The sequence below is a fragment of the Mus musculus genome, chromosome 16 (assembly GCF_000001635.26).
Source record: "Mus musculus strain C57BL/6J chromosome 16, GRCm38.p6 C57BL/6J".
Lineage (NCBI taxonomy): Eukaryota > Metazoa > Chordata > Mammalia > Rodentia > Muridae > Mus > Mus musculus.
In genome coordinates this window covers 96,838,257-96,863,527 of record NC_000082.6, presented here as the reverse complement: position 1 = coordinate 96,863,527, position 25,271 = coordinate 96,838,257, and the positions used below count along the sequence as shown (strand labels likewise).

The following is a 25,271-nucleotide window of genomic DNA, read 5'->3' as shown; positions in this document are numbered from 1 at the left end:
GGAAAGACAGTCTCAGCAGTTGAGAAGGAGTATAGATTAGCCAACTTGGCACAGCCTGTAGACACTTGGAAAGGGAGTATCAATGAAGAACTGTCTAGATCAGGTTGACCTGTGGGAGATTGTCTTCAGTGTAGCTGATGTAGGGAGACCCAGCCCCTTGTAGGTGGCAGCATTCCCTAGGCAGGGGGTCAGGAATAGTATAACAGTAGAAAATCAAGTTGAGCACAAGCAAATGAGCAAGCAGACACACATCCGTCTCTGCTTCTGACTGTGGATGTGACCAGCGGTCTCCAGTTTTTGCCTTGAGTTCCCTGCTTTGATGAACTGTGACATGGAATTGTGAGCTAAAATAAGCCCTTTCTCCACTAAGTTGCTTTGTGACCAAGAGAAATGAGGCTAAGAAAATACTGTGTAACTATTAAAGTCATTGAATTTATACTTTGACAGTGTCGTCATCAAAATGTCCAGGCAGTTTCAGGAATGACTTCTTTCAAAATTTAAACTGGAAATATCAGGCTAGCACAGTCTGCCTTCTAGCAAACAGAAAGAAGGAAACACTACTGGTCTTGCTTTATGAGACCAATATTCACCCTATTCCAGAACTGAAGACATTGCAGGAAGAAAATTCTCAGCAAAATGCTAGTAAATTGAATCCAGTGAAACTTGACGGGTAATACGAAAAATCCAAGTGTTCTATCCTGAGAAGCCGTGATGGCCAAGTGGTACCAGCTGCAGCTCTGCAGACTGTGTAAAGTCACACTGTCCTCAGACACATCCCAGCAAAAGGCTGAGTGGATGGGATTCATTATTAAAAGTAAAGCAATCATTTGTGTATGTTATATAGACATGTATGGTCTATTTCTGGACTCAGTACCACTCATATAATTTTTTACTATTATTTTTCTGCCACAACACACTGCCTTAGTCACATTGCTCTGGATGAGCCTTGAAGCCCAGAGTCAAACCTTCAATTTGTTCTTGTTCAGTGCAGTCTAGAACTTCTCTATACTCGACATTTCTTTGTAGACTAGAACCACTGTTGTCTGTTGCCTGCTGGGATTGGAGCATGGTCATCAAAGGATGGGCTTGGGAAGGGTCGGCCCCTTGCCTATATTGAGCTTTCTGATCTAACCATTTCTTCTTGTCTGAATTAAGGCATCTTTCATTTCTCTCATTAATATTTTATCCTATAGTTTGGTGCTTTAAAATTTGTTGTTATGGCAATTGATGTCTTATACATGGTCTTATTTATGTGACTTCTTATTTATTTGTTGATAATGTACAGAAATAAGTGTGTGTGTGTGTGTGTGTGTGTGTGTGTGTGTGTGTGCAAGCATGTATGCCTGTGCATGTGTGGAAGTCAGAGGAGAGTGTTAGGCACTAGTGTCCTCTTCTCTCTCTGCCTGCTTTATTTCTCTGCCTGTTTTATTTCCCTGAGACAGCATTTCCTATTGAACCTTGAGATAGGCTTGAGGTCAGAAAGCCCAAACCATCCTCATACTGTGGCTCACACAACAAGCATGTATATAGCTATTTTTGTCCATTTTAAAATAGTCATAGTCATTGGAGATTTGAACTCGGGTTCTCGTGCTTGTGAAGCAAACATACTTACCCACTGAGCCATTTCCCTAGCCTGAAAATCTACTTTAATTTACATTGTACATTTATTCTGTGACACTGTAAAATATCAAAACATGTGGCTTTTGTTTGTTTATTTTATTTTACTATTGTTTTTTTTTGTGGAGACCAGAGAAAGTGCTGAGTGAATGTATATTGTTGACTTGAGCTTAGAAACATGTCAAAGGCTCCAGTACCTCAAAATCATGGAAACACCGAAGTTTCTCCCTCCCTATTCTCCAACCCTACTAGCAGGCTCAAAGATTGGCAAGACCCAGCATTTCAGTGAAGTAAAGAAAAAATGTGTACTAATCAGTATTTTAAGATTTGGATATCTGTATGGAAGACATTCAGGCATCCTTGTGCAAAAGGGCTTTTCCATTACTGCTACACCATGGGAAAGTGAGGTAGACACTGACCTCACCATAAGAACTAAGTTTTTGGGTTGGAGAGATGGCTCAGCAGTTAAGAGAATCAGCTGCTTGCTCTTCCAGAGGTCCTGAGTTCAATTCTTATCAACCACATGGTGGCTCACAACCATCTGTAATGGGATCCGATGCCCTCTTCTGGTGTATCTGAAGACAACTACAGTGTATTCATATAAATGAAATAAATAAATCTGTTTTTAAAAAAAAGAACTAAATTTTCCATTTCCCAAAGAGAGTATGAAAAAAAAATTGAACGACTCTTAGAGTAGGCAATGATGTTTTTCTGGGGACACAGAAGAAGACAAACTGCAAGAGAAAAATGTCTATAAAGTAAATTTAAGGATGAAGACAGTAACAAAAACCTTTGCTTTTTCAAAAGCGCCATTAAGAAATGGACAAGGCCAAGCCCAGCTTCAAAGGATGCACTTTCCAAGCACAGAAAGAATATTTAGGAGTCAGCAGCAAGACAAATGCCCCAGTTCAAAGCATTCATAATAGTTGAAGAGGCACTTCAAAGAAAATATAAGAATGGCCATGAACATGTTTAAAATGCTAGCGTCTCTATCAAAAAAAAATGAATAATAAAACCACAGTTAGACACTAAAGGAAAAAAAATTCCCCTTTCCCAAAAAGCAAAACCCAAAAGTAGGCTCAGAGTTCCAGAAACCCAGCTATCTGTATCGTTCCCAGAGTAGGAAAACAAAATAAGTAAGAAAAGGAGCTGGCCTCGACCCTAGATAGCAATGGTTATGAAAGCGGGTAACCGTGCTATCCTTGCCCATGCATTCTAACACCAAAACCAAACCAAAATCAAAACAAAGACAGAACCCCACAAAAAAACAGCTTTCTTTAAAAAAAATTAAAATAAAATAAAACAGATAACTGTCCCCCACTCTCCCCCTGTTAAAACCTCCTTTCCTAGCTACAAAGCCTACTTCAGATCTCATATCGAATGCTCTGGTTGTCCCTGCAGCCAGGCCCTGAGCCACCACCTCTCAGGCTATTAAAAGTCTACTCTTGCTGTTGAGATCAGTCTGAATATTCACCCCTTGCTTCCTCCTGTAAACCCAATCCTTGCAGATACACCCACTCCCCTCCGAGATGAACTGCAGCTCTAATGTGTCGGTGAGAGAGGAGAACATCGCATCTTTCATCCTTTCCTTGCAAGCACACAAAAATCCTCCTTACTAAGCCATGTGGTCTGATGGCTGGATCATGCTGTTCCTCTTCTGCGTCTGCTTCTGAATCGCCAGACTTGAAATCAACGTATTTGTTTCATCACCTGACAATAGGCAGCAACTTGCAGCTTAAAGGACACAGATTCGGAGTACTACACGGGTGGGCATGTCTTGGAAATTGCAAGCTCTGATTATCAAAGTGCAGAGGTCTTGAAGAGGTCATTCACCTGCCAGCAAGAATCTGACTACTACAAAATTCCCTGACAAAGCACTTGGGTAAATCACCAGGCTCAAAGCTAAAGAGATTTTTCCAGTTGCGGCACAAGGGAAGGAGACATTAGCTTGACTGGCTTCATTCCTGAGTATGAGGTACATACAATGTTCCAACCCTCAATCACGTCTACCCACAGTGACAGCTGCAGGGGCTGTGGTGCCTACCTTGACCTTCTTCCAGGGCCAAGGCTATAGAAACTATGTGATTTAGTGGAAGCAAGGAGAGGAACAACCAAGAGACAGGAGCAAGGCACCATTTTGAACATGTTTGCACATGATTGGCACTCAGTAAGGCTTATTTATTTAGATCAAAGGCAAATATTATTGTCAAAAGGAGACTGACTTTTCCAGCCTGAAGTTGTGATTATAACTGAATGATGGAGTCATGATTTTATCATAGATTTTTTTTTTTAACTGGCTCACACTTTCACAAAAATAGTGATGTAGCTGACTGGGGAAGTCGCTGCCACCTGTGTTCTCCTTATTAGAACTTTCCAACAGGGGTAAGTGCCATTGTTGAGCCTGTGGTGGCTATTCTTGGTCGTCAACATGACTACATCTGGAATTAACTAGAGCCTAAAAATAGAGGGCACATCTGTGAGATTTCTGCTTAATTTGAAGTGGGAAGATCTGTTTCTAATCTGGATCTTTAAGGTAGGAAAACACACCTTTAATCCAGATCTAGTCTGAATACACACTCGTATACGGATATGTGTGTATATATGCTTCCACAAAATGAATTTTTAAAATATGTATATACTGTGAATTGCTGTGTCAAGCTAGTTAAAATATGAAATCATCCCAGACAAAATCTGCTTCTTGGCAAGCTACAATATGTTCTTTTATTTTTTTTTAAACTATAATCAGCATACCAGGTGATAATTTATTTAACTTATTGCTAAAAGCTGTGTCCTTTGATCTGAAATGCTCCAAGTCTCAGGCTATATCCCAGGGAAGACAAGTTACTCCTTCCTCACTTCTCAAATCTTACACGAGGACATTGCTTCCTTCTGAGACTGTTGTATTTATTTCACTAACATAAGGTCCTCCAGATTCATCATGTGTCACCTGTTGTAGGACTTCTTTCTTAGTAAAGGCCGAGTAGTATTCTTCTGTGTGCATATGCAGTTTATTTATCCATTTTTCTGTGCTGTGGTCACTGTTAGGTCCACAGTGGTGGTTGCTGTTGTGGGCAGTTCTGCAGTGAACATAGGAGGGAATGCAAACATATTCTCATATTCTCTGCACGGGGTGTGTGTGTGTGTGTGTGTGTGTGAGAGAGAGAGAGAGAGAGAGAGAGAGAGAGAGAGAGAGAGAGAGAGAGAGAGAGAGAGAGAGAGAGAAAGAGACAGACAGACAGAGACAGAGACAGACAGACAGACAGACAGACAGACAGACAGAGAGAGTGCTGTTCTTGGTCTGGCATGGAGCTAGTGTGTAATGGGCCACACTTATTGAATGGACTTTACACGATGGTAGAATTTTCTGAGGTCAATATCTAAAAATAGAACTGTTCCCTATGCTTTTTGTTTAAACTGGAGGCATGAAGCCTGAGAAATCCTTTTGAAGAATACATTCATCATGAATGCAAAATCCAGAAATATGTTTTCTGGAGTAGAGGAATCCAGAGCACAGTCTCCCCTCCTCACCCTGCCCCACCTGTGTATCAGATCTTTAACACAATCATGATGATGGTGGGTGACAGGGTGTTTTGCCTTCTGTTAATCGAATGTGAGGGCTGAGTAAATTGCCTTCTGAGCAATGAAGGGGGTGGATCTAAAGAAATGACTGGCAGGTCACTGGATTGATATGATCCTGATCTCAGAGATTCAGAAAGGCTGTCCGGCCAGGCAGATTCAGGGAGGAGACCTCAACCGCTTGAATGCAGCTGGATTCTCTCTGTCAACATCTCAAGTCTTAAATAAAAATGGAGTCTTGTAAAGCCATTAGCAGCCATAGCTCCTGATAAATTCACACTCCAGGATAAGAAGGATCTTTTGGATCCCCAAAGAGCCCTGGGCCTGTTTATGAGCTACAAGGAACTCAAGTCCTAGCACAGAGCCCCCTTCCTGCCCACACCCTGAAGCTAGTAACAAGAATGTGTATGAGTTTAAGTGTGAGTATCTGTGTGCCCTCTTAGCATGCTAAGGTGAGTGTGTGGAAATCAGGACAATTGCCAACATAGGCTCTTCCCATTCACCATGTAGTTTTCTGGAATTTCGTGTCAGGCCTGCTGGCATTCTTCCTTGTCCTCTGAGTCATCTTGCCTGCCTCGTTCAAGAGCTGTTCACACAACAGATGATGAGACCAAAGAGTCACATGGCAAATGCTAATATCCCCATTCCTTCACTCCACATGAGGGCCCCAGAGTGAAGAATAAGTCAAAATTACCAAGATTGAGGCCAGCCCCAATGTTTTGCCCTGAGTCTCTGTTCACAGAAACAGATCCTTGCAAAGTTGCTTCAATGGACATGTTTTTAAAAGTTCATGAATACAGAGAAAAATATCTCAGGACTTTATTTTTTTTTAAGTATTATGATTAAAGATAAAGAAAAAAAGAAACAAAATTCCTGGAGGATTATGGAATCCAGGTACAAACCTCTAAATTCTATAGAGGACTAAGAAAATTCATGCATTTACAAACTTCTTTCAGCTATCAGCTTAAAATAGAGAAAATGTTAAACTCTGCAGGTGGACAAATTGCTTTGTAACAAGGCTGGGTCCTGACGAGGATGGAAGTTTTGATTAAAAACATATCCAGAAGGGAAGTAAAAATAGTCCTGACCTTTGAAGAGGAAAAAATTCTGGTCTTCAAGTTTGACTTTCATTAAAATAAAAATAACAAAAGAATGTCCCAGAATAGCCTCTGAGGTTTGAAATCTGCTCCCACATGAAATCATTTATTTGGAACTATCCAGGGAAGAGAAGAGAAGGGGAGGGAGGAGGAAGCTAGAACTTAATGTTGTGACCTTTGTTACTGGATCTAGGTTATTCCTCACATGTCTAGGAAACTTCACGGAAAATTAGCCTAGCCATAGTTTATATATATACCTGTACAATTAATGCAGCCCCAAAGCCACCAAGTTTTAAGCCCCCTCCTCCTAAATCTGCCTATCATTTATCTCAGCCCCCACTGCTCCCCAGTTAGCTGGTGTGTACAAGGCCCAATTCATCTTCAGGGTTTGGTATCCCCTGTGGGTCTGTGAACAGGGAGGGCCTGACTAAAAAGAGCTGAATGCCCCAGTTTGTCACCTGGGCCATATGAGTCATCCAGTCTGATGCAGTAAATAGTGTCTCCGAGAATCAAGGAAACCTAGATTGTGTAACCTCAGTCCCCAAATGATTGTATCTAAAACTTCAGATATCCTGCCCAAATCACAAAATTAGGGCACTAAAAAACATGTTATGAATCCTTGGTGCATGGCAATCACCAGAGATCACAGCTCCCTCCCTGTGCTCATAAATGCTCTGGGTGAGGTAGGCAATGTGAATATATATATATATACATATATATATTATAGACAATATTTTATATATACATATATATATACGTATATATATATATTATGCATGTATGTGTTCACATGTATTTAGACCCTAAGCAGATCACCATCACAGATCATTTAAAACACTCAACAGCTGGAATCCACACCATCAATCCACCAATTTAATATCTTTCTTTCAAAGAAATGAAGACTGGACCCCCAGAATTTTCATAGATGCATACTGAGGAGATAATCAGAAATATAGACAAATATCCTATGTACATATACTCTACTTGATGAGTCACTACACCGTGTCAAGATTCTGCATGTGGGTGCATTCGCACATGTGTGTGCATGACTGTGTGTGTTCATGTACATGTGTGTGTGCATGTGCACATGAGCGTTCATGCATGTGTGTGTTTGTGCCCGGGTATGTGCACACGTGTGTGATTGTGTATTCATGTGCACCATGGTACATGTGTAGGGGTCAGAGGACAACCTTCAAAAGCCAGTTCTCCCCTTTCACCATGAACCCATGTCACCAGGCTTACACAGCAAATGACTTCACCGGCTGAGACATCTCCTTGCGCTGCTTGTCACTTGTGTTGAGAGTTATGTGGTTGTTAATCTTGGGTATCAACTTTGAAGCACATAGACCAGTGAAACACACTGCCAGGCTGCCTATGAAGTATGCTTCTAGAATGGTGGCAAGGACCTGCCTTGGATATGGGTGGTACCATCTTGTCTCATAGGCTAGGGTCTTACATAGAGCACATAAGATCCTGCATAGAGTAAGAATGGTTTTGTTCCCTTATCATTTTAATGAAGAAACCTGGGGCTTTGCACACCCTGTGCCTTCTCTCCTGAGCCACCTCTCCAGTGCTCAGATGGAAGGAGAGAGAATAAAAGCAGAAATTGAGACAGCACAGCATTCTCTCCATGTGTTTCCTGTCCACCATGTTGTGAGCTGCCCACTCCACCCACCCCACCACGATGGCCTGAATCCATGAACCAAGTCTGCTTCATCCCTTCAAGTTGTCTTGCCCAGACATTTGTCACACACTGATGGAAAAGTGACAAACACACTGTGTTCTTACGGCAATCAGGCAGAGGAGGAAGTGAGCTGTGATATTCCCCTGCCTCCAGATGTTTGCTTCGATTTTATGTGTGCAGGTTTTTAAATGCAGAACTGGCTTCTTCAGAGCTTATCTGAGGAAGAGTGCCCTGTCCTCTGCCCATCCCCATAGACAGGACAAGGCAGCAGCGGGTGCATGTGCTTAGCAACCGTTGCTATAGCAGCATCTGTGGAGGGGCTAGGACTCTGTGCAATTCAGGGCTGAGGTGATTTCTGCACCCCATACAATAGCATTATATTCCTTGGCATTTTTCTAAAATAAAATATTTCCTTGGAGAAATTCCACTTTTCACCTTTGGGGGGCAACACTATGAGTATAGTTTCTCATGCACTTTATTTTTATCTAGCCCAGGCTAGCCTCTTCAAACTCACTGTTCTGCCCACACTCGAGCTCCCTCCTGCCTCTGCCTCACAATGGACCATCATTTCTGCTCCTATTTTAAACTTTTTATCTGTGGTCCAGATGTCACAAGCCATGTGTCTAATGATTCCCTGAAGCACTAGCATCCCCAGACCTTAGAACATGGCGTGACTTGAAACTGGGTCATTTTTGCAGATATTATTTATCCAATATGGATAAGTGGAGTGGTACAGAAGACCACTGATCCAGTGTGGATCCTGTACTTGTGAGAGAGGAAGTTGGACACAGATGCAGAGGAACAAAGCCCAATAAAGGTGTCATCACACTGCCATAAAACAGACAACGAAAAGCTGAACTGTTCTGGAAAGGACCAGTCAGTCTCTGAAGGCTTTGGCAGAAACACAGCCGTGGTGTGGATGGCTTGATCTCACAACTTCTCCCCTCCAGGAATATGTATACCTGCATCTCTGTTTTCAACCATCTCCTCTGCAGATCGTTGCTACCACAATATGGGGAAAGTTACACAGACACCACAGAGAACCGTGAAGCCAGTGGCATGCATGTGAGGGGCTGTCACAGCAAGCAGCAGCTCTTCAGAGTCCATCAGGCCTCTCCCCGTGGGTCATGCAAATTTCCTTCACACCTGTCAGGAGGAAAGTAGAGACTCTTGTCTCTTGCCTGGCTATTACAGCTCTGTCTAAAGTCATCGCTGTCTGGTGATGATTGATAGACTCCAGAACTTTCACTCTGTGCAGCTAAGACAAATGACAGAAATTTCAGCTGAATTCTGAGATCTACTTGTTCACTGGCACGGAAACTGAGTTCTGGTGTGAATGAGACTGGGCACAGACAAGAGAGGAAACCGGAAAGGCAAATATTAACTGAGGCTCCATCAGTTTCTTTCTCCTAAGCAAAAACATAGCACCTTTCCAAGAGACTTTGAAAAGGAGAGGAGATAGCATCAGTGATAGGAAGGTGACAAAGGTTCATTCCCAATGGTACCTGATTAAGCTCCCGAGAGAATGATCGAGAGAATGAGCAGAATTGTCCTCCTAGGATATAAGGTTCTCATTTGCTGTTTTCACCTGCATTTCTCTCTTCTCACCCCTGCATTCTCCCAGACCTGAGCTCTCAAGGTTCCCCTCGTCTGATGGGTGTGACGATCTGTAAGGAGGTCACTGAACGGCTGTGTAGGCAGCAGTGGTGACCTGTGCCTTCAAGAGAAGGTTCTGAGGGAGCTCCCATCCATCCAGTGGCTGCAACACATCTCATCTCTTCAGAACAAGGATGTGGTGTGTGGTTTAATTCCCTTTAACTAATCTATATCAGAAAAACCTGAAATTGTAGTTTACATATTGAGATCCTTGCCAGCTAGGTCTATAAGGTTAAATGATTTGAGGACTTGGCTGGGGTACAGTTGTCGGCTCCTGCCTACTGTGTGTGAGATTCAATGTCTGAAAGATAGGCCAAAGTGTTTAGTAAGTGTATCAGAGTCCTATCAATCCTGAGCCATCCATAGCAGGAAGTTTAGCATTGATGCACACAAAGATGCATACACATGTACTCAGATTATTTTTTTAAATGGTGCCCACTTAAAAAAAATAATGTTACCTTTGCTCTGTGTGGTCCTCATATTTCTCAGGATAAAATATTGGTTATTTAAAAAAGATATTCCCTAATTAAAATTTAATATCAGAAAGATGGCCTCAGTGTGGGGCATTTAAAATGGCTTCATTTTATTCTTAAGTGACAAGCTGAACTTTTGCAACATGACAGGAGAATAATTTTCAGGGATATTAAGGTAGGATGTACAGCTGAGGAAATGCTTTAGCATTCAATCTCAAGAAGAGGGTAAATTATCTCAGAACACTGGGGACTTTCACTCATATTTTCTGTAGGGAAATTCTACCTTTATTAAACACTTGTTGGATTGCGTCAAAGGAGTGAACAACTTTACCATGTTCTGTTCCGAGGGTGTGTGACACGCACCGGCTAGTTTTGCTGCAAGTCTCATATTTGTCATGAGACTTGTTAATGAAAACTGGTACAGAATGAGTGTGTCCTGCTGGTGTGAAAAACAAAAAACAAAAAACAAAACAAAAAAACTGATAATATAAACTTGCTAAGGGCAAAAATAGGGGAAGAAAAATATGGAGAATAAAACCAAAATTTAGAGTCGGCTTTCTGCAGAGCAACGAGCTCACATACCCTTTGTGCGCTTTCCCCTCCTTGGGTGGCAGTTTAGATGGGACTGGGCGCATTGTGCTTAGACCTGTAAAGCGCTCTTACCGATCATGGTCTGACTAATCCGTGGAGGAAAGCCCTTAGAATGCCCTGAGTTCATGATTTTCCCCCCCTAAAGATAAAGTACTAACCATGAGAGCCTCAAGACATGGGAGACAGGCTCAAAGGTGGGCAGAGGACAGGGAAAGGTCCCAGGGCTCCCCCTAAAGGACCATCTGGGAATTAACCTGATCTTTTACAGGAAAACTCAGCCAAAGCAGTGCACCTACTTGGGCTTTCTCCACCCTCTGCCTCTGTCATCCAGGGTGGGCCATATGGCCCCTGACCCTCCAACCCCCAGATCCCCGATCTCTACCCCTTTACCCCTTGTTGGCTCTGTATCTACATCACCTGTTTTCCACCCAATTTCACCAGTTTTTATCTCCCATCTAACGACCAGGAAATAGCTGCCCCCACCTACCTACCACCTACCTACCGTCACCCTGCCTCCTAAACCCTGGGGCTTCCGGTCGCGCCCCCCCCCGCCCCGCCCCCCCCCCCCCCCCCGCAACTCATCAAGGCACAGATGCCCCTTCCAAAGTCCTCAACCACAGACCTCCCCACGCTTTTCTTACTCGCTGGCCTGGCCTTCTGGGACAGCAAGCATACAACGGGATATTTTCTAATCGCCCCATCCTTTTGGATTCTGTCTTTCTTTCTTGGCAGCCACTTGTCACTGCCTTTACCAGCTAAGAAGATATAACTTCACCTGCTGTTGGAAGGGACATTGACACAAAGCTTCCCAACTCTAGGCCATTCTTGAACTGCATTCAAGATTACCTGCAATCCCTTAACTCCATCTACACCCTTACTTCCTTTTGGTTGTCTAAATAGCTCTCTCTGTATGTCTAAAGCAAACTGTGCATAAAGAGTATTTGCTCTGTTGGTCTTACTATGGAGTCCTTGCCTTCTTCAGGTCCCTCAATCCTTCCCTCCCACTCTTCCACAAGACTTCCTGAGCTCCATCTAATGTTTAGCTGTGGGCCTCTGCATCTGTTTCCTTTGACTGCTGGGTAGAGCCTCTCAAGAGGACAGTTTTGCTAGATCCTGTCTGCCAGCATAACAGTATGATAACAGCATAACATATGATAGTGTCAGAGATTGGTTCTTGCCCACGGGATGGGTCTCAATTTGGGGCAGTCATTGGTTGGCCATCTTCTCCATCTCTCTCCCAAATTTGTCCTGCCAATTTTGCAGGAAGGACACATTTTGGGTGGAAGGTTTTGTAGTTGGGTTGGTGTCCTTATCCCTCCACTGGGAGTACTGCCTGGCCACAGGAGGTGGCCACTTCAGGCTCCATTACCACCTACACTGCTACAGGTCTCAGCCAGAGTCACCCATAGACTTGCAGGCCTCCCTTCATCCCAGGTCTGTGGCATGTCCCAGACACCCTCACCCCCGACCACTGCTGATTTTTGCTCTCTCTCCTCTCCCTGCACCTGATACCCTGACCCTGCTCCATCCTCTCTCCAATCCAGTGTCCTCCATCCATCCACTTCTGATATCTATTTGAAAGATTCAAGCATCTTCCCAGGGGCCCTCCTTATTATTTGGCTTCTTTGGGTCTGTGGATTGTAGTGTTTGTCTTATACTTTATGGCTAATATCCACTCCTAGAGACTGAACCACAACCAAAGATCAAGCAATGGCTGGATCTAACACCCCACCACCACCACCACACACACACATATGTAACAGATGTGCAGCTTGCATGCAGCTTGATCTTCATGTGTGTCCCACCCACCCCCAGGACTGGAGCTGGTGGGGAGTTGTCCCTGCCTATGGATCATGTTCCACTAATTGGGCGTGGACTTATCTGACCTCAGTGGGAGAGGATGCACCTAGTCCTGCAGTGACTTGATGTGTCAGGGTGGAGGGATGGGGGGGGGGCTCCTTCTCAGAATATAAGGGGATGGAGGAGTTGTGTGAGGAGGGGACTGGAAGTGGGGCTGATACTGGGATGTAAAGTGAATAAATAAATAACATAATGAAAAAAGAATACTTGCATTGCTGCATTTAAATGTAAAGTCAATAGATTCAGCAGTATATGTAGATATACTGACTTCTGGTTAATGCAATTACCTCCCAAAGGCTCTAAGTGGTGGATATTTACAAAGAAGGACATCAAGTGGAGGAGAGAGATCACATGGTGCAGCTTCCTGGAAGGGGCTGGATGAACATTGGTGGAGGCTGGGTCCTTGAGACTTCCTCTGAATGAGTCTGTGGGATTGAGGAGGCTACAGTGGTGTTGTGGAGATAGCACAGTTCTTGGCAGCACAACTGCACGTGAACTGTCCCCATAGACTCACACACTGGAACATGTCTCCAGTGGTGGTGCTGTTTGGGAAGATGATGGAAGACGTAGTAGGTGAAGCCTTACTGGAGGAAGTGCACTGGGGTAGGCTTTGAGGGTGGCCTTTCTTCCTGTTTCCTTCTCTCTGCTTTCTGACTGCCAGGGAAACCATAGGCTCCTGCAGCCATGAGGGACCATCTCCACTCTGGAGCTATAAGCAGAATAAATCCTTCCTCCCTAGGCTGTTTTTGTTCAGGTGTTTTGTCACAGCAACAGAAAGAGGCTAAAATAGCTGCATATGGATAGCAGTTCCACCTGCCTGGTTCTCTGGTCCCTCTTGACTGTAGTTGTTGTGTCTATTAACCTGGTTGTCTTTGCTCTGCTTTGTAACTACTCACCCTGATATACTGTGGTCTTTCCCTCTAACTAGGAGTTCATTTCAGATAATCTCAGATCTCATTGCTACCCCTGCATGTGGCATCCATTTATGTGGATTCTACTGGTTATTTTTGCAGCAGAGCATGCTGAAAGCTGGTGGGCTTTGTGTGGAAGCAGCTGAGGATGCCACTCAGGAACCTGAGTTATTCATAGTGAAGGTTGAGTTTCTACAGGATTATTGAAGATCAGCATCCTAGAGCCCTGGGTGACCCTGAGACCTGCATTTCTTTCTCTACCCTTAGCTATGTCTGTAATATATTTGCATAGATACTTGTGTGACTTTACAGAAGCGCATTATGATTTCTTAATACATCGTCCTCTGTGTCTAGGAAATAAACATAACCCAAAGATCTCACATGATATTGCATTAAAACAGCTAATAATAAGAGAGATGTAAGTAAAAACAATAAAAGAAAGCCCTCAATATCAGCAGCTTCTGCTGAAGCTCCTACTGAAAATACAGCCAAGTCAGTGACAGACCCACTAATCTTCATACATAAAGAGAAAATAAATAATCCCAAAGACCTGGACTATGTGTGAGGAAGATTAGATTTCCTCTTTTATGGAAGCTTCTGCAAAGAAAGAAATCCTGTCTCTAGATTCTGTGTCTGCATCATAATAAGGAAAACAATTCAAATCACAGTTCATATTGAGTCCATTGTGCACATTTGAACAGACACGGAGCCCAGAAACACACTCAGAGCCCCATTTCTCACATCCCAGTGAAGCAAACCCTTGGCAAGGCCCACTCCCCTGTTGTTTGATGCTTACTGATGAAGTTACAGCCTATGAAGCTGATCTCATAATCTATCCACAGGTTACCCCATAACATAAGTGCTGGGAGCACAATCTCTGCCCTCATCTGAGACTTTTCAAATCCACTCCCGCATGTCATCTGCACCACGAGGACAGGCGTCACAGAATTCACTGCCACACACCATCTGTGCACTACGTGGGCACCACATGGGCAGATGTCACAATTAGATCTCAGCACATCTCCATCACAGGCCCAGGGTCTTCTAAAACTTGGCTCAGCCACTTTCTGAGACCGGAAAGGCCTTCATGTCAGCTCCCTCCACTGTTTATTCTTTTTTAACGTGTTGATTTAGTAGTTAAAATTATCTAGATTTAAATTTTACAATTATTTATTCTTAAAAAAATTATGAATGCCGGGTGTGGTGGCACACACCTTTAATCCCAGCACTTGGGAGGCAGAGGCAGGCAGATTTCTGAGTTTGAGGCCAGCCTGGTCTACAAAGTGAGTTCCAGGACAGCCAGGGCTACACAGAGAAACCCTGTCTCAAAAAAATTATGATGAGTGAATGATTACACAAAAGATGGTTTTTCCTCCCTTGTCTACGTCATGCTTTGATGTATTCTCTGATTTTTCTACCCGGCCAAATTCACATCAAGTCACAAGTCATAACAAACCATCTCTCTGTCTCTCTTTCTCCTCTCTCTTTGTCTGTCTCTCTATCTCTGTCTGTCTTTCTCTCTGTCTCTCTCTGTCTCTCTCTCTCTCTCTGTCCATCTCTCTCTCTATCTCTCTCTGTTCTCTCTCTGTGTCTATCTCTCTGTCTTTCTCTACCTGCCTCTCTCTTTCTATCTCTGTCCCTCTCTCTCTATCTGTTTCTGTCTCACTCTCTGTCTCGCTCTGTCTCTCTGTCGCTGTTTCTCTCGCTCTCTGTATGTGTGTGTGTGTGCTCTGTGTGTGTGTGTGTGTGTGTGTGTGCGTGTGTGTGCAAGTAGAGACCCGAATTTGATGTTGAGTGAATTCCTCAAAAGCTTTCCCCAGGAGCTCTCTACTTTTATTTTATTTTATTTTATTTATTTATTTACTTATTTATTGAGATAAGATCTCTCAATGAATCAGGATTGTGCAATTTTTGCTAGTCTGACTGGCCAATAAGCTCTAAGGATCCTCCTGCTCTGTTTCCCAGCGCTAGGGTTACAAAGGCATGCCACCATGCTAGGCTTGTAGGTGGATGCAGGGAATCTAAATCTGTCCTTATTCATACACAGCAAATACTGTACCTACTGAGCCATCTCCCCAGTAAATTTCATTTTATTCCGTCTCCGTATGTGAGAGAAAACATAATACCCATCTTTCCGTTACTTTAATATATTTGTACTAATTTAATTAATTAATATTTATAGTAATTCTCTGAGAATGTCACACAATGTATCTTCATCATACTCACTCCTGACTTATCTCTGATTGCTCCCAGATTCACCCAGTATCTGGGCACTTTGTTTTTCATTTAATTTTATTTGTAGTTCATTTTCACACCCCATATTCCATTCCCCACCCCTCCCCATCCACCCTCTGACTGTTCAACATCCCACACCTCCTCCCCACCCAACCCTGTCTCCACGTGGATGCCCCCACCCCCCACTCCACCTGACCTCTAAACTGTCTGGGGCCTCCAGTCTCTTGTGGTTTAGGTGCATCATCTCTGAATGAACACAGACCCAGCAGTCCTCTACTATATGTATGTATGTTGGGGGCCTCATATTAGCTGGTGTATGCTGTCTGTTTAGTGGTCCAGTGTTGGAAAGATCTCTGGGGTCCAGATTAATTAAGACTGCTGGTCCTCCTACAGGATCACCCTTCTTCTTTCAGCATTCCCTAATTCAACAACAGAGGTCAGCTGCTTCTGTCCATTGGTTGGGTGCAAATAACTGCATCTGACTCTTTCAGCTGCTTGTTGGGTCTTTTGGAGGGCACTTTTAACACAATGATCTCCAGCCTTACTTATTTCCTGAAGGTCGGTGATTCCACTCTTCATGGCAAAGTGCATATCACAACTGGAAGATATTGCCCACAGGAAACATGTCCTTCCAGCATAGCCTCAGGGAACATTGCCTGTTTACTTGTCTTTAAACACTAATCTACCCGACCTAGTCCTTCTCTGTCCTTCCTTGTCATCCTCCCCACCGAGTAGAGGTGGCTCTTACACAGCCCACCATGTGCAAGAACATGCCCCAGATCCCAGGAGAAAACTTCCCATTATCCTCTCCCTCACCCTAGCATCCAGACCAACACTCTGTCCTGGAGTCTGTGTTTTCAAAATATATCTTAATTTAAGCCCATGAAACTTCCATAATTTTCTCCAACCAGACACATTCTCTGTGTCTCATCCTGACTGTCTAATCCTCAGACACCAGACAAGGCCCCCTCCCTCCTGGGGAAGCACTCTCCTCTGTCCAGGCTCATTTCTTTGTCCTTCTGTGCAGTCCTCTGTTTCTTTTCTCTCCTTTGTCTAATTGCTATTCTTGCCTCTAACTGAAACATTTCTTCCTAGACATGAGTGGCCCTGTAGTGACTGACAAGTGTCCCCTCATCATGTAAACCAACGAGTACTGTTCCAGTTATTTGAGTTTCATTGGTTGTTATTATTAATCCTTAAATAATCCCTTTTTTAAAAGTCTAATGTCATTTTATTTTCTGAAGGATTTATTCTGGAAAAAAAAATCACAAGAAATCTAACTAGAGTAAAGATTAATGGCAGACTCTAAGATCTGCACAGGCAAAGCTCTGATCATTAACAAACTAAACAGGGTAATTAGGTGCACAGTTGAATGCAGTGTGCGGGCTTAAATTAGCAGTGTGTAATTGAGCCTCATTTAACTGTGGGAGAAGTACACTGAGCAAGTCTTAGTTACAGGAGGAAAATGTCTTTGTGAGATTGCTCTCGGAGTGTTTAACATACATATGCTAGATGACTCTGGACTTAGAAGCCAGGGTAGGGTTTGAGCTGGTTCCACATGCTCCCCTCCCCCAACTACAGAGGGTGCACCATTACTACTGGTTCAGTGATTTCTCTGTGCAGCTTAGCCTGGGCTGTGCCTGGGCTGCCTCAATGTCACCCTTCCGCCCTTCCTTGACATCACAGTTTACAACCTTCTGGTGAGGGGAGGTCACTGCCTGAACCAGAATGCCTTATTTCCTGATCTTATTATTATTATTTTGTGTGTGTGTGGGGGGGCACCTCAGATTTGTTCTTCCTGAATACCCAGCCATTTAATACAAGGTAAACAGGAAAGGACAGGAACAGGAAGGAAAAGAGAAGCTGCTGTCACAGGCCAATGGTGATGCAGTTGGTGCAAAGTCAGGCAGGAAGGAAGCGGCCACAGCTGAGCGGGGATAAGGAGGTGGGAACATGGCTGCTTAGGTGTTTAGAAAGCAGGGATGACAAAGATGGAAGAAATGTTGAAAGTGTTTCTCTCTGCTACATCCATGCCCACCAGTGGGCTAGCCTGGAAAACAAGAGAAATTAGGCCACCTTTGACACGTCTGTGCCACCCTAGCCTTCCTGATCCTCCTGTGTCTCCAAGTTACCAGGGCTTTGTAATGCATATGCTGTGAGCCACACCCACTGACTCCTCTTGGAGCAGACTGCCCCAGTCAGTGTCTGTGATAGCAAGGAATGGGGGCATAAGAAAGAGAATGTAGTCTGCTCCTCCCCCAACTCACTTCAGTATCTGCTACTTCTGTACCTCTGTTCATTTGCATATGTAAATTTATATTTATATATGCACATATATAGTACATTATGTATCATATAGATTACCTTGAAGATCTTTCCAGAACTTTGGCAATTCTACCTTACTATCCTTTTTAACCACTATGAGTATGAGCTTACTAATTAACTCAATACCCCTAAATTTCATTCTACTCTTTCTGAAGTGTCAGAAAGAGTATTTTGAGTTATATTTTTATATAGCTAAATCTATGAATTTACTTAGGACAGAGCCTTTGGAGAGGACCCACTGGGTTGAAGTATAGGGAGTACTTACAACTAAAAATAATCACACAAGTGGTTCCCCAGGAATGTTTCGCCAGTTTATATGCCATAAGACATGTTTATTTCCCTCTACCCCCCACCAAGATTACGTATTCTCAAATATCTTTAGAATTTTCTAGTCTCCTGGATGGAAATAGCATGCTTTAATTGACATCAATGCAGTTGACTTCTAACTGGGCTTTGTCCAGAAATGGAGGAAGATGAGTTGCTTTCTTTGTATTTTCAGAAAATTGACACTTTCACAACATCAAATCATCTGTTCTTAGAACATGTGGCATATTTCCATTTAGCCTAGTCTTTGATTTTGTCCTGGGGAATAGTTGAGAGTGTCTTTTAAGTGTACATTATACATTGATAGCTGTTGCAAGCAGGTTATTTAATGTTATGGCTAATGGAGGATCTTGCATAGTTAGATTGTGACACAGCCCAGATTTTCCCACACTTCATGCAACAGTACTCCCAGGGAAATAGCATCATCCTGGTGTGACCCTGGAAAGCCAGACTGTAAGCACCATGGACACCCCGGGCTATGCAGTAGAAAACACAGGGCTGAGGCTACAGTGGCCAGTGTGGCTTTCCAAAGTCCTCCCCTCTGGTGCCTCTTGTCACTGCCCTGGGCTCTTTGTCTCCTGCCTCTTCCTCTCACTCCCCTCACAGGAGTCTTTGAAACAGGCTGTTCCTCCAAGTGCAGATCAGCTCCTGAGCAGGCTGCTTCAGTCAGCCATGTTGTCAGGATTTCCATTGGTCCTCAGGTATTTCTGTGCCTGAACTTTCACATCCTATCACGGAGCATCAGGCCCTCTCACCCATGGGATTCGTCCTGAGGTAGTCCACTACAATGACCTTGTTTCCAAATAACGGCAAAGTCAGAGAACTTAAAAATATGTTAGGCAGAGAATGTTTTAGCTGTACCTTCATACCAGCCATCTTAAGCCACCACCCCTCCTTCAGCTCTCTCAGATAAAAGCTGCCAATGCAGTTCTTCAAGGGGCCATTGTCCCCAGGCTGTTCTCTGGGGTCCCATCTGCAGCTCCTGCTGGTGGCTCTAACACAGAGAATGGAGGGCATAGCAGAGCCCTGCCAGGAGTCTAATTCCTCTCTGACCTACATCTGAACTAAGAGAAATTGAGAGCTTGAAAGTCACCCTATTTCCCCTTCTAATTTCGTTAATGCTATTTGAGCGTTCCAGTTTCTAAAACGTTATATATTCATTTCCAGGATCATCACATAACACTCTAGACTGAGAACTTAGATTCTTACTCCAGTCTCCTGACTTTTCAACACTGCTGTGCAAGCCATCTTGAGGAACCATCATGCGGGGGTGCGGCTGTCAGTGCGAGGTGGCAGGCACAGCCTAGACAGGTTCTTTATGTGGCGTTACCAGGCGACATCTGATTAGCAGAGCCATCTGCTCTTTTAATTATTATTGGCTCAGTTCAGACAGAAGTAGCAAGGGATAAAGAAAGCAAACTGAGGAAATAGTTTGGAGTAAAAAAGAAAAAAATCAAGCATGCTTTTCAAATCTTCTTTTGAACATTCTGCAGTCTCTATTGAAGACCTAACCCAGCTGCACAGCAAAAACTTGAGTGTCTAATGAAAGAATAATTAGCATCAAAATCCTAAAATGTGTTTGCTTTCAGGTAATAGAGTGAGATTATTCCAGGAGAGGGGCAAAGCACTTTTCATGGTCTGTACATGAGGAAATAATCACGTTGGAATCTAAAATGATATGTCATAGCTTTTTCTCTTTTTACCATACATGTATATGTGTATGTGGAATATGTGTGCCTATTTGCATGTAGTGGTCATACACTTATGCTGGTGTATGTGTATGTGTGCACATATGTGTGGAGCCTCCAGGTTGATGCCAACTGTCTTCTTGATCACTGTACAGTGTGTTTTGTTTTGCTTTGTTGTTTTGTTTTGTGAGACAAGATCTCTCACTGAACCTGATGCTTGTGGATTCTGGCTACTGAAGCTAGCCAGCCTGCCCTGGGATTCCCTATCTCTGCCTTCTGAGTACTAGAATAACAGGCAGCTAGCACATCTGCTTGGTGTGGGTTCTGGAGATCCAAACTTTAGTCCTCATGCTTTTCTGGCAAACTCTTCACTACTGAGCTGTTCCCTCATTTAAGAAAGCATTCTGAATATGGATATGATGACAGACTTCCTCATATGAGTATCGATTTAACAAGTACTCTTGGAGGATATAATGATGAGTCATTGTGAGTAATGGAGATGAGAGGTTGAACAGTATGCAATGTTGTCTTGTTATTCTACATGAAGGAGAGGGACATCGAGCCAATATCATATTCGTGAACAACATACATTCCCATCAAGATATGATAAAGCTCAGCCTGGGTAAAATGAGGCCATGGGTATAGAGAATGTGGGCAACACTGCTAAAAACTTAAATCTAGGAGCTGAGACTAGAAATGTACTAAAAGAGGTATCAAGAGAGAGAATGGGACTCAAAGTTCTGAGAGGGTTCAAGCCTGATAGGGGAGAAAGGAATAGAGGTGAGTCTACAGAGTTGTGATCACAGTATGAATCTTAATAGGCAGCACATATGACCTGGTGTGGTGGGACTGTATCCTGACACCTAGGGGTGGCCTAGTGCGGTGGGATTCCATAACAACATCTAAGAGATGTCAACATTGTGTCTTTATGACTGTATCAGTCTTGAATGCTGAGTGAAAAATGGGCTGGAGATGCAGGTCTGACACTGAGTTTCCTTAGACATGCATCATGCAGTGTAGAGCAGGCATGCATGCAGACAGATCAATGGCTAGTCTGCAGGTAGGAAGAGAGAGCCTTGCTATTGGCTATATGATGAGGGCTGCATAATGTCTAACTTTCAGGACTCCTTGATGTATGTCACATGTTTGGATACTAAGCATCCTTGGCCGGACAGCTGAAGCAACATGACAGTGGCATCAAAGAAAGTTCCCGCATTCCCACCATGATCCCACTGTGCAGTTGCAAAGACTTCTGAAGACAGATGCTGGGATAAAATTCTACGGAGTAAATGTCTTAAGCCACAGTGACATAATACTTATGTTACAGTTTTGGATGCAGATATCCAAGGTGTCTGATAAATCATTTTTTGTTTAACATCCCTTTCTAGCTTTCAGGTAACTGCTCCCTTGACATGTCTTCTCACCACACAGAGAGGATGGACTTTCTTTACCTCCTCTTTACACGAGGCACCAGCCCCATTATATGGCCTTACTCACATTATTAATTAATTCCCCAAGTTCCCGACTCTGAGTACTCTCACACAGTGTATTAGAGCATCCTTGCATGTTTTTCGGACAGATAATCATTCGGTGTTGAAATGAAATCTGTGTGACTCTCCTGCTCCACATTCTATCACAGGATGTATAAAGATGCTCTTGGATATATTATTTCTTTCCATACCTCAGTGAACACAGCTAGGTCCTGTAACACGACCTCAAATGTTTGGCATACATTTTACCATGATGACACCAAGTGACAGAAATATATGCATGTACATATGCAAGTACATGTATACATACACATATACACGTACATCTGTGATGCTGCAGATCAAACCCAGGACCTCATGTATAGTAGGCCAGCACTTTGGTGAGCTCTACCCATGGACGAATGTCAGAACTGTGGTATAAACCTCTTCCATGTCACTTCCATGCTTAGACTTTTCTAAGTGAGGTTGTCTCTTGTGATTAAAAACATAACTTAAAAATGAGGTCCTGGGAGTGCCTATGTGCAGCTGTCCTACTGAGTGAGATGCCTTCTGTAGTCACCCACCACCTCTGGCTCTTACACTCCTTCAGCTCCTTCTTTTACAATGGTCCATGAATCTTTGGGCTGGGGGTGGTACTATTTACATTTCCTTTAGGGCTAAGCATTCTGTGGTCTCTTATTCTCTGCATCTTGGCCAGTTGTAGTCTCTGTGTTAATCACCACCTACTGAAAACAGAATCTTCTCAGGTGATTGATGAGAGATGTATTAGTCTGAGGGAATAATGTTGAGTCATTGGGAGTCAGCTTAATATTCTGTCCATTTAGCAGTGCAGTCATAGCAGATTCATCCTAGGACCTATGATCCATCTGGCTATATGTTCTCTGCCCTCATAAGATATCAGGTATGGGTTTTATCTTGTGGAGTTGGGCCTAAATCCAACCAGAAAGTGGTTGGTTACTCTGATGTTGTTCATGCCACTAGTATACCAGTGGGCATGTCTTGCAAGGCCAATTTCATTGTGGATAAAACGTAAAACTCTCTAAGAGCTAATAAGAGTGAAAATTTAAAAATACATTAAGTCAATGATATTTTTTTAAATGAGCCCTACCTTGTTTGTGTCAATGTTCCAATGATTATGTGTACATGTTGATCAATCCCTATCAAAACAGAATTGTCATGCTCTTTGTCATTATATCTATGTTTGATTATTTTTATTAATATTTTAGCTGGCAAGTCATAATTACATGTATTTATGAGGCATAATATTTTGAGTGTATATATGTACAAATGGTACCACAGTTACACAGCTTTCTTTATGATGAGCTTTTTGAAGGTGATTCTCTCATAGTTACATTCGGATATACAATACCTCATTACCAATGCTCTGACCTGGAAATTAGAGCTGTGTCTGTCTTCCTGACATCTGTGCAGTCATCTAACTGTCAATGGTAGAACAAAGTGGATATTTCCAATCTCCTGTCTTTCTTAGAGGAACAGACCAAAGTTTAGAGAGCTAAGCATCTTGAATGACATCGCACAGCAGGAAAGTGGGAAGATAGCTTATTAGAGTTTGTTTACATTAGCTTCTGGAAGATAGTGTGTTTCCATCCAATTATGAAGCCTGGGTTTTCTCTGTGATCCTAAGAGATCTCTCAAAGTAGGAAAGTGTTGAATTAAATTTTAATGGTTAAATCCCAGTGGTGGGTTTGCTACCAGCCTTAGTGCTTAACATTCCCAAATGAAAGACACACACACAGCCTTTATATTTTGATATGCCTTAAACAGCACAATAGCTGGGCCACTCCCCAACCTCCACACAGTTAATCCACCTCCTGCTGATAATCCTGCTGATAATCCAAAATTGATGAATTCTATACCTTGGCTGCCCTGGACTCAGAGGGCTGCCCAACTGGGCCATACTCTCCTGGCTCCTTCACATGCAGGATATGCCTCCCTGACCTCCATTCTTCTCAGGCATGGTGTCTCTCCTCTCCTCCTTCTCTTTCTCCTTCTCCCTCTCCCTCTCCCTCTCCCCACCCCCCTTCTCCTTCTCCTCATTCTCCTCCTCCTTTTCCTCCTCCTCCTTCTCCTTCTCCTCTTCTCCTCCTCCTTTTTCTCCTCCTCCTCCTTCTCCTCCTCTTCCTCCTCCCTCCTCCTCCTTCTCCCCCTTTTCTCCCGGCATACCAGATTTCCCTCCTTCCTCCTCTCTCTCAGTTCCAAACCTAGAAATCCTAAAAGTCCAGCCTCTGTCTGCCCTGCTCAGCCATTGACAGCAGGCATCTTTATTTACCAATCAGAACCACCTGGGGGCAAGGTACCTCAGTGTCTTATGTCTGGACACTCATGTAAGCACTTTGGGGGGAACCCAAATTAACATTATAATACAAGCAGCATTAGGCCAAACCCACAACAGGAAAGCTTGGTCTACTTCAAACCATTTAAAAAGGCTTTCAGATTATGTGTAAGTCTATAGCCAGACTAGACAAGACTACTTGACAAATTAGCCAACTAGAGAACAAGTGAATTAATAACACATCTCACTGGATGTAGTTAAACCTTTATGTTAGACTGGTGGTGCAAGGAATAAATACAGGTTTGGGGATTAAATTCCAACTTCTTTCCTCCCTTCATGTTTTAGTTCTAAGACTCAAAGTTGTTTATGACAGAAGCCCCTTGGTGACAGGGCTGAGTCTTATGCCAGGTTTGCACTCCTGGAGCTCAGAGACTTGCAAGCTCATGGGCCCTGGTTACCTGCTCCCTCACACTTATCACAGGAGCATTGATAATCAGCTCAACGCACGACAGCCTTTTGAAGCTCAGCTGTTAAACCTGAGGGTTTCTACTACCCATACCACATCAAAACAGAGCTTTTAAGCATCTCCTGTTTTAATCCCAGCCTTTGATGGAAGGGGACTGAACCATGGCTGAGCTTCAGGAGGCACTGTCCTGTGGGCTTTCTACCCCTCAGTTCCATACAGGGAGGCATGTGGCTGCAGTGCTCCCATCCTGAGAGGACCTACTGTGACACTACTGTGTAAATGTCCATTTTCTGAGATAGTCCTGTGTCTCTAGATCAATATACCCCACCAACCCATTTGGTGCACCCAGGCAGGCCAACTGGACTCGGACTTCGTCACAGATTTATTTTACTGGTCCTACAATGATGCTCACATTAACTGACTGCAGGGTGACTCAACTCCCCTCCCCTACTTCCCCCCCTGCTTCCAGTCTGTTCAGAGTTCTAACTGTACACGTGTTCCTTTACACTGGACATTAAACACATCACAGCCACAAGTATGAAAACAGGGATAGTAGTAACCCAGGCAAAAGTCTAGTGACAGAGGAGCAGAAAGCAGGAAAGTGATGGAGATCAGGTGTAGGAGCTTAAGCATCTAAGAGCTCAGGAGCTGCTTAGTATCTGTTGAGAAGCTAGGGATATTCCTTACACATCCCATGATACCGGAGTTGTGCAGCCTAGTCATCACTGATGTTCACAGTGACAACCTCAACATTAAAAGTAACTTATCGCTATTAACCAGGTGACTCTGATTTGCTGAGTGTCTAACATGCCAAAGACTATAAACTATAGCTGAGAAATATTTCTATTTAAAACTCTATAGTCTCTCCCTTTAACCTACACCAAAAATAGTAATGTTACCTGTAAAATTTGCCTTTGGGCAATTGTTACCAGGGAGTTCTTGACAGTCAAGGTATGTGTGTGTGGTGAGGGTGTCATATTTTATT

At 43.4% G+C, this 25,271-nt stretch overlaps 1 protein-coding gene across 4 annotated transcripts in view, besides 1 other annotated feature; it reads left to right on the top strand.

Moving 5' to 3' along the window:
- The window catches only part of Dscam (DS cell adhesion molecule), a 583,662-nt gene that overhangs the window by 307,586 nt on the left and 250,805 nt on the right, over nt 1-25,271 (top strand). The window lies entirely within an intron of this gene.
- Nucleotides 15,560-17,928: an enhancer, noted in NCBI's record as "VISTA enhancer mm1636". NCBI's record gives its function as "enhancer in: midbrain (mesencephalon)[5/6] | limb[4/6]" and the evidence as "EXISTENCE:transgenic organism evidence [ECO:0001131][PMID:17130149]".